Source organism: Ailuropoda melanoleuca, chromosome 20 (genome assembly GCF_002007445.2).
Source record: "Ailuropoda melanoleuca isolate Jingjing chromosome 20, ASM200744v2, whole genome shotgun sequence".
Taxonomy (NCBI): domain Eukaryota; kingdom Metazoa; phylum Chordata; class Mammalia; order Carnivora; family Ursidae; genus Ailuropoda; species Ailuropoda melanoleuca.
In genome coordinates, this window is record NC_048237.1 from 3,912,871 (window position 1) to 3,931,601 (window position 18,731).

At 42.4% G+C, this 18,731-nt stretch overlaps 1 protein-coding gene across 4 annotated transcripts in view; it reads right to left on the reverse strand.

Moving 5' to 3' along the window:
- Positions 1 to 18,731, reverse strand: part of STXBP6 (syntaxin binding protein 6) — a 259,189-nt gene that overhangs the window by 209,528 nt on the left and 30,930 nt on the right. Inside the window, exons 1-2 of one of the 4 annotated variants that reach the window (XM_034648694.1) lie at positions 8,438 to 8,499; positions 5,269 to 5,380 (exon numbers count right to left, since the gene is read on the reverse strand). The exons of 2 other annotated variants lie outside the window; for them this stretch is intronic. The gene's annotated coding sequence lies outside the window, so the exon portion shown is untranslated. Of the gene's footprint in view, positions 1 to 5,268; positions 5,381 to 8,437; positions 8,500 to 18,731 lie in introns of those variants that run through there. One more of the 4 variants, XM_034648695.1, reaches the window with a different exon arrangement.

Genomic DNA, 18,731 nt, shown 5'->3' on the forward strand with positions numbered 1-18,731 from the left:
AATTGAATTAAATTATTGGATACCCAGTTGGTATCAGAGAACTAGAGAATTGGTGTGTGTGTGTTGCGGGGGCGGTGAATCACACATTTGGTGCCAGGGGAAAAAAAACCCTCAGGCATTTCTCTCTAAGCCTCCTGGATCTGTGGTTTGGTGTCTGTCATTTGTTTTGAAAACTACAACTTAGTATATTGTCCCACAGACTTTGCATGTTCTAATTATTTTTTTCTCTGCATTTCAGTTTGGAAAGTTCCTATTGATTGATCTTCAAGTTCAGTGATTCCTTCTTTGGCAGTGTCAAGTCTATTTATGAGTCCGTTAAAGGCATCTGTCATTTCTCTTACTATGCTTTTGATTTCTAGCATTTTCTTTTGATTCTCAGAGTTCCAATCTGTCTGTTAAAATTGCCCATCTGTTCTTGCAGGTTTTCTACTTTTTCCACTAGAGCCCTTAACATAGTTCTTTTAAATTCCTTGTCTGATAATTTTAACATCTCTGTTATACCAGAGTCTGGTTTTTGCTTGTTACTTTGTTTCTCGAGACTGTGCTTTTTCTTGCTTTTTGGCATACCTGGTAATTTTTTGTTCAATGTGGGACATGCTATATCAGTTGACAGGAAATGAGGCAAGTAGGCCTTTAGAATAATGATTTATGTCCTTTTCCCAGCATAGTGACTATAACTTAGGCAAAGGTAGTAATATCTTTCACAATGAATCATCTTCTTTAACTTATTCATCATTATTCCCTATTCGAAGATGTACCTTCTTCTAGGGCTTGGGTCTAAAATGTACATGTAGGGTCACTTACCTATTTTCCCAGGCTACCACTTGCAATAGTATCATTAAAGCCACCCTGAAAGGTGGGCTCACACCACCAGTCAAGGTCACAAAGAGCAGTAAACTATTCACATTACAAACTAGTTGCTTTTCGTGTAACCAAAATACTGACACTTGGTGAGGGTATTCTCTAAAACTATATCCTGTAAGCAGATGAAACTGGACCAGTACTTTTAGGCCACTATAATGTAATTTAGTCCAGGGAACTGAGATGCAGAAAAATTTAACTTCTTCACTGTTAATCATCACAGACTATTTTGGGAGAAGATAACTAGCTCCATATTTCCAACATAAATACTTAAAAATTGGGGGGCGCCTATGTGGCTCAGTCAGTTAAGCATCTGCCTTTGGCTCAGGTCATGATCTCAGGGTCCTGGGATCAAGCCCTGCATCGGGCTCCCTGCTCAGTGGGGAGCCTGCTTCTCCCTCTCCTCCCCACTGGTACTCTCTCTCTCTCTCTCTGCCTCTCAAATAAATAAATAAAATCTTTACAAAAATACTTAAAATTTCTTAAAGTTAATTGATGACAAGGAAATCTCTACAGTTGAGTTCTTCCAGTTTTCTAAATCCTGTTAAAGAAACAACAGTTCCCCTATCTTCACAAAGGCAGTCAAAGTTAAGTAACAAGTCAGCACTGAAATGTTCATATCATAGATTCTTAAGTGTAAAGGCCAGTAAAAGATGTGAAGATGATCTTCTCTTTCACTGACGTTTGGCAAAAGATTCATAAACTGACAAAAGAAGTGAGAAGAGCAAGATCAGAGGGAAGTTCTGGCCAGCTGCTTTCAAAGTCACCTCTCAGATGATGGGGAAGGAAAGACCAGTTGTTAACTCTAAAAATGAAGGAAAACACTGATATAATCCCACAGTTGCTCAAGGGACTAGATATGCCTGTAATCACGAAGAAGAGTGGAGCACTCTTCCTATAAAATATCTTCTTTCCCAGCCTTCAGTGGCCTAAATCCCATTAAGTCACCTTTCTGTTCTGTTACCACTATTAACCTATGCCTTTATGATGGAATATAACAAATCCCCAAGGGAAAGATTTCAGCTGTAATTTTACTAAAAGAAATAAGCCTAATTATAGATGCATATGAGTCTCTTTTCAAAGAATTTTCCAGAACCTTCAGTGAGTCAGATAAGACCTAAGATACAAATCTAGCTACCAGGCAGAATAAGATTAATCTGTTGTTCTTTTATTAAATTGAGCAATACAGTAGCACAGGAGATGACTCTGTTGCCAGGAAATCACAGGAATGTGGCTCCATATCATCCACCAGACACGACTCCTACAAGTACTTTCTGGACCAGGTCAAGGCACACCCTACTACACTCACACAACAACCATTTACCATGCCAACACTTTCCCTCTTAAACCTCATGCTAGGTGACTTCTGCTACGGCCAAGGCCAGGCCAGTGTCACAAAGTTAAACAAGATGAAACATCACAAGAATTAAGAGCAACACAATGGCAGCAGGAAGTGACGTTAGCCATGCAAAGAGCTATCCACCAAGCATGAAACTAGCTCCAGCAGCTCCTCCAGTGTAAGAAATTTAAGTAATCGATTCATCAAACATTTATTGAGACATATATAATATATAAAGCCCTGCGCTATGCTCTTGGGTAAGGGACTTGGGGAGAGAATACAAAGATAACTGAAGTGTGGTGCCTACCTCTAAGGAGCATACCATCTCAGAAGACAGTAACAAGGACAAGCCAGCAGTAACAAGGACAAATGGGAATAATAGAGCAAATTGAAGAGGGAGATCGGCAATGAGCTAACGAAGAACATGGCTGATCTTCAAATTCCAACTAGAAATGCAGCGATAGGCCAAATGAAGTAAGCCATGTAATCTGTTGAAACTAAAATACAGTGAACAAGATTTTCTCAGGTTACATGCACTAATTCCCTCATCTCACTACTTACCATTCGTAACACTCGGTAAAGTAACTACTTTGACAACTCTTCCACCGTGGGCCGAGCTGAATGGAATTCAAGGGGGGAAAGGCATCCAGGCAACTTGCTCTGGACAACAGCAACACGTGCTCAATGTTCCATATTAGAATTACAGACATGAGGAGAGGGAAAGCAATACTAGGTAGGACTGCACCCTGGACTTCTGTGGCTGACTACCTAAAATAAATTTCAGGGGTAAATCCTACTGGATTATGAATTATAGAGAAACAGCACCTACAGCCTATGTACTTCTCAGCTCTTAAAAAAATCGCTTTTTGTTTAAGCTATTTGATTTGGGTTTTATGTTACCTCAGCTGACAGTCCCATTTTTGTTGTTGTTGTTTTAAACAGTAATTCATATTTTTAAAAAGATTTTATTTATTTTGAGAGAAAGAGAGAGTAAGAGAGAGAGCACAAGCAGGGGGAGCAGCAGGCAGAGGGAGAGGGAGAAGCAGGCTCCCCGCTGAGCACGGAGCTCAATGCAGGGCTCGATCCCAGGATCAGCCGAAGGCAGACGCTTAACCAACTGAGACACCCAGATGCCCTGACAGTCCCATTTGAAACAGTCTGGTCAACTAGAGTTGTTAGCTCTTTGAGGTTACAGTTCATGTTTCTTTCCTTTCTAGGTCCTCCTCGTAGCACCTAGTACAAGGCAGGCACTAAAATATCTGAGGAGAAGAAGAAAGGAAGAAAAATCAAGGATTAGCTTATACTCCCTGGACTCTGCCCTCAGCTGTTGGGGGTATAGAAAGGAGCACAGATACCTGTAAGCAATAAACTGTGGGTGCAGTAATAAACTCACAGCAGGAACCTACAAGCACAATAACCACCACCATGCAAGAGCGTGAATTCTGCCACTCAGGTGGAAACAACTAGGTCCAACATCCCCAGTGAAATAGGACTAAGGCACTGGAACTGTAGTCTTTGCTTCTCTCATTTACCACACGTAGTGCTGGTATTAGTTAGGGAAGACAACTCACTGCTCAAAGAGACCCAAAAATGTATAATGGCTCAAACACCTCAGGACTTGGGGGAAAGGATGAGGTGTTCATCTTCCTCACGCTGAAACATGGATTGAGGCTGATGGGCTCAGCCGTCTGCGTCATGGTCATACTGCTGGCTAGAACTCAGTCACATGGCTGCACCTAAGTGCAAGGGAGGCTGGAAGATGTATTCTTGCTGTGGGCTCAGGAAGAAGAAATCATGGATTCTGGTGGGTAGCCAACAGCCTCTGCCACTGTATTCTGTGGCTTTTCCTTCCTCCTCTAAGCTTTCTCTTGCTATATATATATATGCATATGTGTATATATATGTATACACGTGTGTGTGTGTGTGTGTGTGTAGTATATATACACACAGAGTAGTATATATTTTTTTACACAATACACTTTTGATCCCATCTATATAATAAATACCCAGGACCTTCACACACAGACGACGGACACTTCATTTCTGAAGGAAAGGGAATAACCTCTTATTAAGGCCCAGATGATATAGCTCCTGAAGAAGCTTTGCTTAGTTTCCTCCAAGACAGTCCCCTCCAGACAAAGGAAGTAAGCTCTCCTGTGTCCACACTTCCATTAGGGCCCTTATCAGGATTCACCCAAATAGTGCACGCGTACTGGGTTCATGTCCAAGCTGACAAATGCTAGTACAGCATATGAATTCCCACATAAAGACTGGAAAATGCTAAGTCTTTCCTTGAGACCCTAACTGACTCCATTTTCTGGCTAAGAAGCATCAAGTCATACGCCACCCTTTCATCACCAGCACCTGAAACTGGCTGCCTTCGGAGAGCAATCCTTCCCAAAGAAAACATATTTCGCTTCGACGGCATTTTACACGTTAAGCAATGCATGGAAACTACACTCTGCTGGAATGTGGACACTGTGAACTTGGCTAACGCACTCCCAGGTTAGTACAGCACACCCGCCTCCCAGATGACCCAACTAAACACCACACCTTGGCAAAGGGAAAACCAGCACATTGTGGGCCTTTCACAGTCCACTTCAAATGTTAAATCGCTCACAAAGGACCTACCACACACAAGAACGCTGGATTATATGCTCTTCTGGAAAGGTATAGGTCCATTACCTTGCTGTCCTCCACAACACTGTGTACATACAATCATTCCATGAACATTTGCTGAATGAATATAGTCATTTTATGTTTTCATTTGTCATTAATATATCCTCCGCATGCCTTCCTAAGGACACCCATTCTGACTCATTCTATACACACCCTTGCTAACAGGTGTGGGTAAATGCAATCCAGTTGTGACAGCAACAATGCTGGCTGTGGTTATGACAGCACGATCAGCCACGATGTGTAAAGAACTGTGCTATTTCATACCTGTGGGTCCCGTCAGTCACCGTAAGTAGCACAACACCCTTGGTCCTCATATGGGTCCCTCACCCCTTGGCATTCTTCCTCCTTCCCACCCCTGTTTTGATTTCCTTTACGGCTCATATCCCCACCTGACGTGTTCAGCTTCTTCGTGTGCCTGTCTCCTTCACTGGAAGCTCTGTGAGGGCACGCTGTTCCCTACCCCGGACACTGCCTGCTACATGAGAAGTGCTCGGTAGACACCTGTGGAGGGAATGCATGAAATATAGAAGATATTTGGATTCTTTTCTCTAAACATGAAGATTTTAGCTACAAAATAAATTATCCCTACAATGCTTCAGAATAGTCACATTCTTTTTAAATAGTGAGAACATCTCAAAAAGAGGTCTCATACACGAGCCACTTTTTATGTCATAGAGCAGGGTTTCTAGAAACTCAAGTAGTGGTCGTCCCCAAATGAAGAAAGGAATCTTTGGGATCGGACTCACGGCAGCCATTCACCAGGCAAGAGCCACTCCAGAGTCTTGCCCATGGAACCAGACAGAGGGATGGGAAATTCCTTCTGTTTCAGAACAAATCTGCGAGAGTGCCGCATGAACAAAATGATCAGACCCCGGACCCAGCTCTACCCACGGGAAATAGTCACAGTTCATTTAAAAAGAAAAAAAAAATGGTTCAAGTTAAAATTCTTTTGAAATAGAATATCTCAAAAAGAGATCTCACAAGCCACGTTTATTATACTATATAATATAGTATATGACTATATATTATATATCAATACATATGTAATTAATATAATAATAAAGAAGTCTTTAAAATTCTGTTGAAAGATGTTAATACAAGTAAATGGAAAGCCAAAAGAAATCACTGAAATGTTATTAATTTGCTAAGCTACTACTTGATGGAACTTTTTTTTGATTTTTTTTTTTTATTTACTTATTTGAGAGACAGAGAAAGAGAGAGAGAACTGAACATGACCAGGGGGAGGTGCAGAGGAAGAAACAGACTCCCTGCCAAGCAGGGAGTCCAATGCAGGGCTTAATCCCGGGACTGCAGGACCACGACCCAAGCCGAAGGCCGGAGCTCAAAGGACTGAGCCACCCAGGTGCCCCTTGATGGAACTTTAAAATCCATGTTTTATTTAATTTTTTCATATGGAGAACAGTCTCCAAATGGCAATAATGATCCTACCCATTCATTCTTCTGTTGACTCTCAAACTTCTGTTGAATCTCAAACTCTCAAATGGTAAAAGATACTCCCAGCCTTGAGAATGTGTAACAAAAGATATATTACACATCAAAAGTTTTTATACGGGATGCCTGTGTGGCTCAGTTGGTTAAGCATCTGCCTTCAGCGCAGGTCATGATCCCAGGTCCTGGGATGGAGTCCCACATCAGGCTCCTTGCTCAGTGGGGAGCCTGCTTCTCTCCCTGCTGCCTGTGGTTGTGCTCTCTCTCTCTCTCTGACAAATAAAATCTTTAAAAAAAAAAGTTTTTATACATACAGAACATTTTACACATCAGAAGTTTTTAGAATAGTAGACATTAGGATTTAACAACTCATGGAAGAATGGCAAGTTTTTAAATCCCAAAAAGAAGAGCTGTTCTGACACTTTCCACCATACTTTTCAACCTTTGCCTGAAGACTTTCTACAAATGTACACTGGCCAAAAGGTTTGTTTAAAGGTTTTTTGGTTTATTTTTAGTATGTACTACTCCAGTTAGTGCATGAGCCAGCCAGTATGTATCACACATTAAAGCCAGTGCTGGGCATGGAAAATTCTGAGACTAAACTTTCATGGCAACTTATGGGATTCAGCAGCAACATACTAAGGATGGACTGGATGATAGCTAAGATCATTTCTAGTTAACTTGTTTTGACTTCAGAATAACTTCACACACCTATAAAATTTTACAACACATCAAGTTAAGCCAGGCAGCAATGAAAAAATAAAATTTCAAAGCTGTTCCACAAGTGGAGAATTCTTGATCCCTGGGTTTCAATATTTGAAGTTCTAAAACTGAAACATACATTTTCAGATCTTATTTGATTTCCTAGAGATATTTTTCTCTCAATCTCATTTGCAGACCACGTGGGTTCTTTGTTTTTCCATTTTCCCACTTTGCCTCTCAAAGTAAAAGAGAGAAGAGTCATACAAATTACATAAAATGATATAATAAGTGATCAAAACATATTTCTTTCCCTGACCTAAGCTCCCAAATGTCAGGTTCCACAGTATCACGTAGCATAATCAAATGCAGAGAGGAGCTCTCCTCCCTTGGTGAAGCAGAAACCCAACAAGTCCACCCCCGCCAACTGTGGAACAGGGCATGGCCACAGCATCACTTGTCCTTTGAGAACTCACTCCAACTCGGCTGCGACCGTCAGCGAACCAGTGCACATTTTCCAGTCCCCCTGGTTTGTTGCTGGGCTCCAAAGCACTCATAGGTAGCCTCTTTAGGCAAAATGACATCACACACACACGCACACACACACACACACCCCTTGCATTTAGAACCAAAGAAAAATACCAGAAATTTGTACATGACACAGTCCTAAATTCAGCAACAATGAGTGCTACCGTTTGAGCTGCAAATCATGCAATGCCATTATTTATCTTTTCTAGAAAGGGTGGCACTCTCCAAAGAGAAATGCTATTCGGACAGGCTATTCCTAATCTCCACATCAGCCTAACTTCAGCTGGGTATTAATTCTAAAACACCTGAAAGGTACAAAACACAACCGCTCCCAGCAGTGGCTCACTGAGATTTGGCAAAGCTGGGAGGAGGTCTTCAGAGTCTCTGAGATATTCTGAAATAGCCTCATATCCTTTCGGGAATCATCTGTATAATTGATTCCACCTCCAAATGTATTCCTGGAATTGTCAGTTCTCACCATAGAGATTTTTATCCATGGCAATTGTCACCAAGAGTTGTTAAGTCATGGCTCACTTCGTGATGGATACCCTCGCGTAGACTTTTAAGAGATTTACAGACTACTCCAAAATTGCCTGTTATTAGATACAGAGGAAGAACAGAAATAACGTGGCCTTCATTTTCACGTCAATAAAACTTTTTCTCCAGTAAATCTGTTCAGGCAATTAAAATCAATTCCAGTTTCTACTTCCCAAGCCTTTATATTCTTTGCCCTTAAGAGAGAGAAGGCAATTAAATGGATAAAACCTAAATTTAAATCAGAATTCAAATTGCCTGGGGCTACTTTATACCTAAGTAAGTGAGACATAAACTAATAAATAGTTCATATATATGGAAAACATGTTTTATAAAGCATTCACCTACCTTTAGCCCAGCCTTTTAGTTAGCACTGCACTTTATGGAAAACTCCACACGCAAAGGACCTTTCCTTCTAGTACTTCAGGGCCCTGTGAACAGCAGAACTTTCTAAACAGGAAACCAAGGCACACAGAGGTGGAGTCATTTTCCCCAGTGACACCAGAACCCCAAGTTCCTGGCATTCCCCAGCTATAAGTTCGAGGCTCACATCGTTATACACTGCATGCTTTCCAGATGGAGATCAGTCTGTTTAGTGAACACGAACCAAAAGAAAAAAAAAATTGTTTGCAATTTGGTCAGTGACAAATACAAAAGAAAATAAAATTTTGACATGACCAATTGTAATGCTATCCCCATGACAGACGACTGTTCCACCTCATACTGACTTCCATGTATTCTAAAGCTATCTGCAGCTAAGTCAAGACGACTTGCTAGAAAAGCCCAGGCATCCATCTGACTTTCCAAGTACATAAATCTAAATGCAACAGGTCACCTAAAGCAGATATTTAAATTAGTTCACTGTGACATATTTAATGTTGAGAAAAATAACGAGGCTCCCGTGACAAATGAATTTGCTCATAAACACAAAAACTTCTGTAGTATTTAATATCTACTCTGACAAAGAAACCTGTATTTTCCTAGGAGCTCTGAAACCCTTGACATATTCTTTGCCTCATTCCCACACTGAACCACAAAGTAGTTAGGAAGCACCTGAATGGTGATGTGGGCTCTGAGCCAAGCTTCCTGTATGATGACACTTTTCCTGATGGCACCTGAGGCTGCCAGGTGCCTCTCACGTGTGTAAATATTCAAGCCCTTGATGTACGGCTGCTACCTTCAGAGAACCAAGGCCAGCTGAGAGCTTTTTCAGGTTTGAAAGCACATGTCCTTTTCTTAGGATGGAAACTCTTCCCTGTGCCTGGGAAAGGAGTTACTGGTGTTCATTACCGAGGAGAAGCTACACTTCTTGGAAATGGTAAACAGAAGACGAGTTCCCAAGTTCAGGTCCACAGAGTGAAACAAAATAAAGATTTCCCTGAGGACCGAGAACCGTGAAATCCAGTGGTTTTAAGTAGCCATCTTTTAGATATTTGTATACTATTCAGTGAGGGGAAAATGAGAGTCCCAGGCTTAAGGCACTGTTATGCAGCTTTAGAAACTGCCGGATACTTTCTTGCAGGATTTGGTTCAACTAACTGCAAGACGAAAAAAAGCATTTCTATGCTACATAGCCAAGCAGTCATTTGGATCTTGGATTCAGAAATAAATGAGAAATGCATGAGCTATTGAATTCCACAGGCCATGCAGGCTTTTCTCTGGATGGCCGAAATCTTCAAAAGTTAACACTCTAATGAGTTACTGCTGGACTTGAATTTCCCTACTGTGACCAGAAAAACAACATATTCAGAGCATTGTTTCTCATTATAGCATGGGGCTATAGTAACCACTCATCCTTTCTCTACATCTGTTGTTCCCTTTCAGAGGGCCATTCCGTCTGAGGAAAAGAACTGCTAGTTTTACTTGGTGGCCCCTAAAACGTACATGTCTAGCATAGCAGGCAGTGTTTACAGCTTCCAAGCTTTAATTAATCATACATTTTTGGACATGAGTGATTCTATTTTATGGGGGAAAAATACTGCACAAACATCTAGATTCAAATTCTGGTTTTGCTACTTATTAGCTGTGAGACTTGGGAGCAGGCCACTTGCACATAAACAGAAAACTGAAAAAAAAAAAAAGAAGCAGCTGATTTATAAGGTGACCAGTGATTCCATGTCTGTGGTAAGAAACGTAGAAGATGACCTAGGTCAATTCTCAAGAGTTCTGGTCTTAGGACCCCTTTATATTCTTAAAATTATTGAAGACTCCAGGGGCGCCTGAATGGCTCAGTCGGTTGGGCAGCTGACTCTTGATTTAGGCTCCAGTCGTGATTTCCGGGTCACGGGATGGAGCCCCAAGTTGGGGTCTGTGCTCAGCTCCAAGTCTGCTGGTCCCTCTTCCCGCCCGCCCCCCTCGTGTGCATGCTCTCACTCTTGCTCTCTCTCTCTTCCTCTCTCAAACAAATAAATGGATAAAATCTTTAAAAAAATATATTACTGAAGACTCCAAAGAGCTTATCTTAGAAAATTCTAGAAAACACAAAACACACACATATTCTTATGTGGAAACATGTGGTCTCTAGAAAATTCAACTACACACACGTGAGAAAATGAAAGTAAAAGAGGTAAATAATACCTTAGTACTATTACGAAAATTGTTTTTGGCTTCACAGACCCCTTAACAGGGTCTCAGAAATGCCCAGGCAGCCTCAGATCACACTTTGAGAGTCACGAGCCTAGAATACCTTAACATATAGAAAGCAGGGAAGCTGTCAAAGAAGCTGAATCATATAAAAGAAAATTCAGGAGCCAACATGGAGGGGTTCCACCTGGCCAAAGATGAGACAATTTTAGTACCAGTAAGAATAAATGCAATGGATTGAAACAGCGCTATTTTTCAATCAATGAATTCTTAAGGAATCGCATACTTCTCCCTCCTCGTCCCCCCTCAATTTCTGCATCTCTCTCTCTGTCTCAGTGGTGACCTTTGGACAATACTCAGTAGCTGGCTAATGGAGCCAACTGTACCTCGGGATAACCAAAGAGCTGACTAGCAGGAGCTTCCCTTTATAGAAGTATTCTAGGTGATAAATGAAGAAATGACTGAAATGAAATAAGACTCTGAAACCCGTAATAAATTGGTAGACTTAGGCAAAAACAATAGCCATCGACTGTGAACATATCAACATCTCTCTCTCTCTCTCTCACTCACACACACACGTTAATTTAAAGCCTCCTGATGGGAGTACACAACACACTCATTGTAGGGCTTTTTTTTTTTTTTCTTGAGAGAGAGCGAGCGCGCACAAGCAGGGGGAGAGCGGGAGAGGGAGAAGCAGGCTCCCCGCGGAGCAGGGAGCCCAACTTGGGGGTCAATCCCAGACCGTGGACCTCATGACCGGAGCCAAAGGCAGACGCTCAACCGACCAAGCCACCCAGGCGCCCCTCATTATAGCATTCTTGACAAAATATGGAAACAGAATTTGTCCCAGCCTCTAGATAGATCTACCAGGAATACGGTGTCTAGAGGAATACATTAAACAGAGGAACATTTAACATTTAACTCCATGGGAAATAATCAGCAAAATGCAGGCTATGGTAAACATTGCAGAATAAATGGTCTGGTTTGGCCAAAAAAAAAAAAAAAAAAAAAATTGCTAGGAAAGACAGTGGAAGGTAAGCCTATAGATTGAAAGGGACTGAAGAGGCATGTCAACCAACTGCAATGTATTGAATCCTGATACAAACAAATTGAAAAGAAAAATAATAAGGAAAACAGAAACTTTGAACACTGACTAGATATTAAATATTCAATTATACCAGAGACGTTCTTAAAGTATGATGATATTACAGTACCAAAAGAAAAAAAAGAGTCTTTACTTTCAGAGATGTGTACAGAAATACTTACAATGAAATAACAGACTGTCAGGATTTGCTTCAAAATAATCCAGGGCCGGGGACTGGAGGTGGGGGTCTAGGCGAAGCAAGACCACAAACTGATCATTATTGATGCTAGGAGAAAGGCATACGGGGTCCATTATAATACTCTACTTCTGTGTTTTAAATTTCCACACCAAAAAATAAATAAATAAATAAAACAGAAGTAGCCACAAAAATGTTTTCTTCCCAGTGATTCTGTGAGATGCCCATAGGCAGGACCTGGGCGCTCTGCTTCCCAGCACCCAGAAGCACGCAGCACTGGGTACGTACACATTCAGGAGCACGCCAAAAATCTGCAAAGCCGACCTGGGACAGGGTAGAGTCAGCAAAGAAGTCCTGGGCCAGTTGTCTCCGAACCAGAGACATCTTTCCAACAGAGCAGGAACCAAAACTGTGTTTTTAGCACGATCTAACCAAGAAATACAAACAAAAACTCGACACAGAAAAAGGTATAAGAAGGCTTCACAGAGAAAGAAAATATATGAAAACAGTAAGGTTTTCTTGAGTATAGGAACCACGGGAGTTTGCTTTTCTTTGCTTCACCTCTCTGAATTTTCCAAAATTTCTGCAGTTATTTTAAATGCTGGAGGAAACCTAATAAACTTTATTTTTAAAATCACTTATAATATCAAAGCTCTAGAGACAGCTATTTATAAGTAATAGTATTTTATTTGTTATATTTCTATGACCCTTTCTGTGGCTGGGGTAAAAAAGAATATTATAATAATGAAGAAAATATTGAAAACAATTGTTGAGGAATTTTTAAATCAAATTATAAAAGCAATAGAAGAAAATCCTTTTTATATTTGGGAAGAGGGAGACAGTCTTCACTATTTTTTTCTTCTACAAAATAAAGGAGAACAGGTATTTTAAAAAATCACCAATGGAAAACGCAGCTCAAGGAGATCTCTTAAGTTCCTTCTAAAACCTCAGCTTCCAGAAGGTGGGGGCAAACAGGGATGTCTGGCACCCAATGAACGGGCTTTGTCCAGAGGCTCTGTCTACCATCCTGATCTGTGTCCCTCCACCTGCTCAAGGAAGGAGAAGGAGAGTTCAGTTTAATGCCAAGATTCTATGCCTGTTAACACCATAGTCTCCAAAGATGTGTCCCACAAGCAAAACAATGGATTCATTTCTTTTTTAGAGAAGATGTGCCACTCGGATAAAGATTCTTCAAGAAGTAGACAGCAACTTAGAACCTTATGCTAGCTCCAGTTATTTCACTCACAAAATAAATGGAAGAATAAAGTGTACCAGTGACTATTAAAAATTGAACATGAAAAAAGAAAAATGTAGGAAATTTGGCATGGATAATTGTTATGTTTTCCACATGGGTCTAATTAAACTTGATTTAGACTGCACACTGCCTTTTTTTTTTTTTAACCTTGCTATTAAATAAACAAATAACAAGGGAAAAAAAGCTGAAACTGCCACTTCTCCTGTGCTTTATATATATTGTGGGAGGCTGTACTCACAGTGAAAGTCAAAATGACTCAATGTATGGCAGTATAACCTTGGAGCTAAGAGTGTGACTACATTGGACTACATTGCCAAGGTTAAAAATTTCTGATCTGCCATATTTATGAGCTGTTGTGACCTTGGACAAGCTGTCTAGCCTCTCTGTGTGTCAGAGGTTTCTCACCTCCAAAATGAAGATGAGAGTGGGAGTGTCATAAGGCTACTGTAATAACTGAGATGAGAAATGCGAAATGTTTTAGCATGGTACCTATCACATGCATGCTCTACAAATGCTACCTACTATTGTTCTTATAACCTAACACACTTTGGTCCTACTCAACCCCCTTTTCTCCACAAGACACGAAGATTTCACAAACTTCTAATTCTTCGGCCTCATCAGCGAATACTGTAGTTTATATGACATATTGACTTTTCTATTTTCCCCAGAACAGAAATTACCTTTTTTCTCTAGGAAAAGAAAAACAAAGATGCAATTAGATTACCCTTCAGTTTGTGCCAATCATGAGTGGTAGCAGAGTCCTAACTCCTAGAACCCACAAAGAATCTCACTGTTTCTGAGGTCCTAGGCAATTCTCAGAATTAGAGAGAGTGACTTTCTGATCCTCCTAAAATTTGTACAGGGGATCAAGTTTCCAAGGACACCAAATCTCTCATGGTTCTTTTGAGGGGGAAAAAAAAAATAACCAAAAACATTCACAATCCATGCCAATAAGAATGACTGGGAGGGGCACCTGGGTGGCTTAGTTGGTTAAGCATCTGCCCTTGGCTCAGGTCATGACCCCAGGGTCCTGAGATCAAGTCCTGCAAAGCTTGGGCTCCCTGCTCAGTGGGGACCCTGCTGCTCCTTCCTACTTGTGCTCTATCTCGCTATCACTCTCTCTCTCAAATAAATAAATAAATAAATAAATAAATAAATAAATAAATAAATAAAATCTTAAAAAAAAAAAAGAATGGGAAAAATTCACACCATCATAGAGAAACAAAGACAAGTCTGAAGACTCAAAAGAAAATTCTAGGTGTGTTTGTACTATCGGGGGATTCCCGGGTTGTGAACTTACTAAGAGGACGTGAACAGGACTGCTGAAATCATAAAATAAACCTAGGAAGGCACAAAACTTAAAACCAAAAAATCAAAATATTCCAGGGTGCAAGGAGTAAGAAAGGAGAGATAGAATGGGTTTTACACATGCTTCAGGCTCTAAAAACATGGGAATTGGTATAAGAGGTAAAAGCAAAGTTACAAGTCCTGCAACGGAGAAAAGAGTTTGGCAGATGAAGGAGATACATTTGAGGTGAGTGCTGTCCAGATGTATAGTGTACAGAGCTGAGCAAGCAGTAAAACATTTATTAGTAATACAAATACACCAGTGACGGCGTCATCAATGGTGTAGTCAATGAGATACTAGGTCTAAGGTAGTAGCTCTGATTTTGCATATTTGCACCCAAGCTGAAGTGCGTGTAATTTACTCATTGGAATTCTTGGAAAATGACCATCATTTATTTGGCTGGTTGTTAGGGCATAAAGAGAGGGGTCCCTATCCCACTGTTGCCCCAATGTGGGTAGAACTTTGATATTCGAGTGAAAAAGAAAAGCTGGTGAAAGATCTGATGAGTCAAACTGTGACTCTTCAAGTCCTCACTGAAGCCTACCTGATGGGACGAGATGGGGCCCAGAAGCCCGGTTGGAGAGAAGGGCCACGTTCGGAATGCATGTGACACAGACAGCTCTTCAAGGACTTAGAGGTTCAGAGGCAAGGGGAGCCACAAGGCAGGCAGGCACAGGAACATGTGGGATCACCAGAAGGCTTTGGGTTGAGCCCAGTTTAACTAGAAAATCTCCAAAGGGCAGGGAAAACCAGTTGATTCTTAGCTGCCAACATAAAAATTTGATGGTGGAAGAGAAGGATGCAAATGTATTCAAAGATCCGAATTCCAGGAGAACGTAGATATCATGGTCATTTGACTAAGGGTGGCTCAGGGCCATAATGCATCCCAGTGACTCACTGGGCTCTATGGAATCCCTGAGGAACACCAGAGAACAGGAGGACTTCCTGGTTGAGGGCCGAGCCTTCCAGGGGCAGAGATCACAGCGGGCAGCTCAGCAGGGGCAGGACTGCGTAGAGGTTGAGCTCTCCGACTGGGGAGCTCAAGTGCCTGGCTTTGATCCTCAGCTTGCCATCTACGAGCTCCAATTCAGTACTTGTTCTGTCTGCTCAATCATCCATCTCTGAATGTTCCCTCCGTCCAAATGCTTTTGGTGGTGGGTCACCGATAGGCCTTCTCCCCAAGGGAGGAACTACAGGACCTCCCCGCACCATACAGCACGATTATATACTGTGCCCGTCTCAGCCAACTCGGAAAACCCACTGATAGCCCAATCTTTGTACGTATGTCTCTCTGTTCTATCATCAGGTTGCGGTATTACTTCTTTATTTTCCCATCCTTCCTGCGGTGTAGACAAACGGACTCCCAGAAATTCTGGATACATCTCAGACCTCTGCCACTGCCAGTGGCTTCTCACCGGCATGCAGCTCATGCCTTACACAGCTACGTAGAGTGCGTACCCCAGGCCCAGGAAGCAGAACCACAGACTTCCCATGAGGCCCCCGGGCCTCTCTGAGCCCAGGCTCTTCTTCCCTGTTACTCTTTGCCAGATGCATTCTCAAAGCAATGACCTTTAATACCAGGGGAGGCTATCATTATCCCTAGCACCCCAAGCTCTCCTGGTTTTTCAAAGTACTGACCCAGAATTTAATTTAAAAAGACCAGATGTAGAAATCAGCCATCAGTGAGGAGTAATGTGATAAAACATCAGGGGGTCAAACCTCTCTATTTCATGCTCTTCTTTGACATTAATGCCCAGCATTAGGGCAGCCTCCAGACACTATCCCTTTCCTCCTGTCTTTCCCCACTCCTCTCTCAAGAGCGACTTTTCAGAGTCACATACCTTGGGGTGGTAGGAAAATCCCAGTCCCAGAGCCCAGAGAGCTGCATTCTGGTCCCAATCTGCCAATATGAACAGTGTGGCCTGGGCACGGTCACCAAAAGCCTCTAAGCCTCGGCTTTCCTCTATCATGTTTTGGATGCGGAGCTCTGTTTCCTGCCAGCTGGAACACTGAGTCTCAGGTCCCCGTTTTATTTTTGGCTGCCCTAAGTGTAGGCAACTACTGAGATATGAAAATGCTGAGGTTCAATTCATGCAGGAGATAAATTCTTAATTTATAAACTTCTTCAGTGTGGGATCTTTCTGACCTGCTGCCTAGGCCCCATGAGAATAACTACCATTACTGGCCGACTACATGCCAGGCACTGGTCTTAGCAGTCTGCAAACTCAACGGAGACTTCCTAAAGAATCTTAAGGAGGTGAGGGATCCTTGGCTGCAATTTAACTCAGCCCCCTTCTGCTCTGTCAAGCCCGAGAAGCAATGCTTGGTGGACCTCATCTCATCTCCCACTTTACAAGCTTTGCAAAACCTCCCAAGGTGGGCACAAAAGCACAGGAGAAATGTTTCAGCTACAAGGAGACTCAGCTGTCGAATGAACTAAGGCTTTCAAAAAAAATGCTAAGAACAAAGCAGGTGGTTTAGTTATTTTGAGAGCAAGAAAAAATGATCAAGGCAGGGCCAAAACTATTGCTTGGGTCCAATATTATAAAACAGCAGATGTCAAGGACAGGCAATGCTCATCAGCAACTCTGGGTTCCCTTTATGGGAGAAAAATGATGCAATCCTTAAAGGCCCAGATAAGAGAACCCAAGTCTTGACTCTTGAATGCACCAGGGTCTAAGGAACTTGTGTTGGGTAAAGTAATTCTTGCCTCGGGAATAGTTTGAGGGGAAAAAACAATCCAAGGCTTCTTATGACCCTAACCATCTATAAACCCATCACAGAGCTAACTTACCAGATTACACAAACAACAAACACAAAGGAGTCAGAGGCAGGAAAGAACTAGCATCAGGCTGGACTTGGCTTTGGCCTCACTGGGCACAGAAAAATGGATGAGACATGGAGAGAGGGGAAGACAGGCACTGGGATGGGGCACAGTAGGGGTGAATACACAGGTCCCTGGTGAAGAACACAGAGGCTGACCTACACAGAGCACAGTGAGTGGCTGGCTAGCAGCAGAGCCCTCGCGGCTGCAAAACATTTCATTCTGTGGCTGGTATTTTGAGCACCGAGGGACTTCTTCCACTATCTTTCCTCATCGCTCTCAGCCTGAAGACATGGACACTGGCCCGGTGCTCTGTCCTCTACCTAATCTTTTCAGAATCAGTGATGAATAGATGTGGGATCTGAAAGCCTGCCTGCTTGAATTCTTTCTCTCTTTCTTTTTTTTTTTTTCCAAGAGATTATACGCTCGTGCATCTTGATTACTTGATGAGGAGTTTTATCACGACCTTCGACCTTCGACCTTCGGATGTTTTGAGATTATCCGATTTAGCATCTTATTATAAAACCCAAGTGCTGTTTTTCTCTTGGTGAGCCTTTCAAACTCTTTTTCCCTCTCAAGGATAAGGAATGCTGGCTCTGATACCTTACCATTCAGAGAAGTATTTTTTGGGCTCTCAGATTACTGCTTCTAAACCACAGACTGGTGGGCCTGCTTGGTTTTAGTTACTGCCAAAGCACGACACACATTATCAAGGACAACAGATGTCTCTAACGTTGCTCCCTACTTGCCCTCCCCCCCAGGCTCATCACAGTGGGAGCCGCAGGGGACTCAGTCGAACGCGGCCTTCTCTCGAAGGTTTGGATTGCCCCGTCAGTCACCTTCAGAAGCAACATGACCATGTAAGGCAAAGGAGCATCAGATCATTCCAGCAACTACAGATGTTATGAACGCAAGAGCTTTAAGTGATTTATGTTCTCTGTAGGAACACAGGGTGATGAAAGACACATGTTTCCTGATAAAACATCACTCCCAGGACATATTACCAAAAGAGACGTGGGAGAGGTTAAGATGGCGGAGGAGTAGGGGACCCCTTTTTCAGCCGGTCCCCTGAGTTGAGCTGGATAGGTACCAGACGCAGGAATATCCACGGAATCAGCCTGAGACGCAGGAAGATACATCTGGATCTCTACAAATGAACATCTCCAGCGCTGAGTATCGAGGTACGAAGCGGGGAGCCGTGAAACCGCGCACAGATATCGGAAGCTAAACAGAAGGGGGAGGGAGCCGCCGTGTCAGGGCGCCGGGAAGCGGTAGCCACCTGCAAGGGGGAGTGGACAGACCGCGGACCCGCACGCTTGAGACAGCAGGCTGAGAAGGGAGCTCCGGGAGCG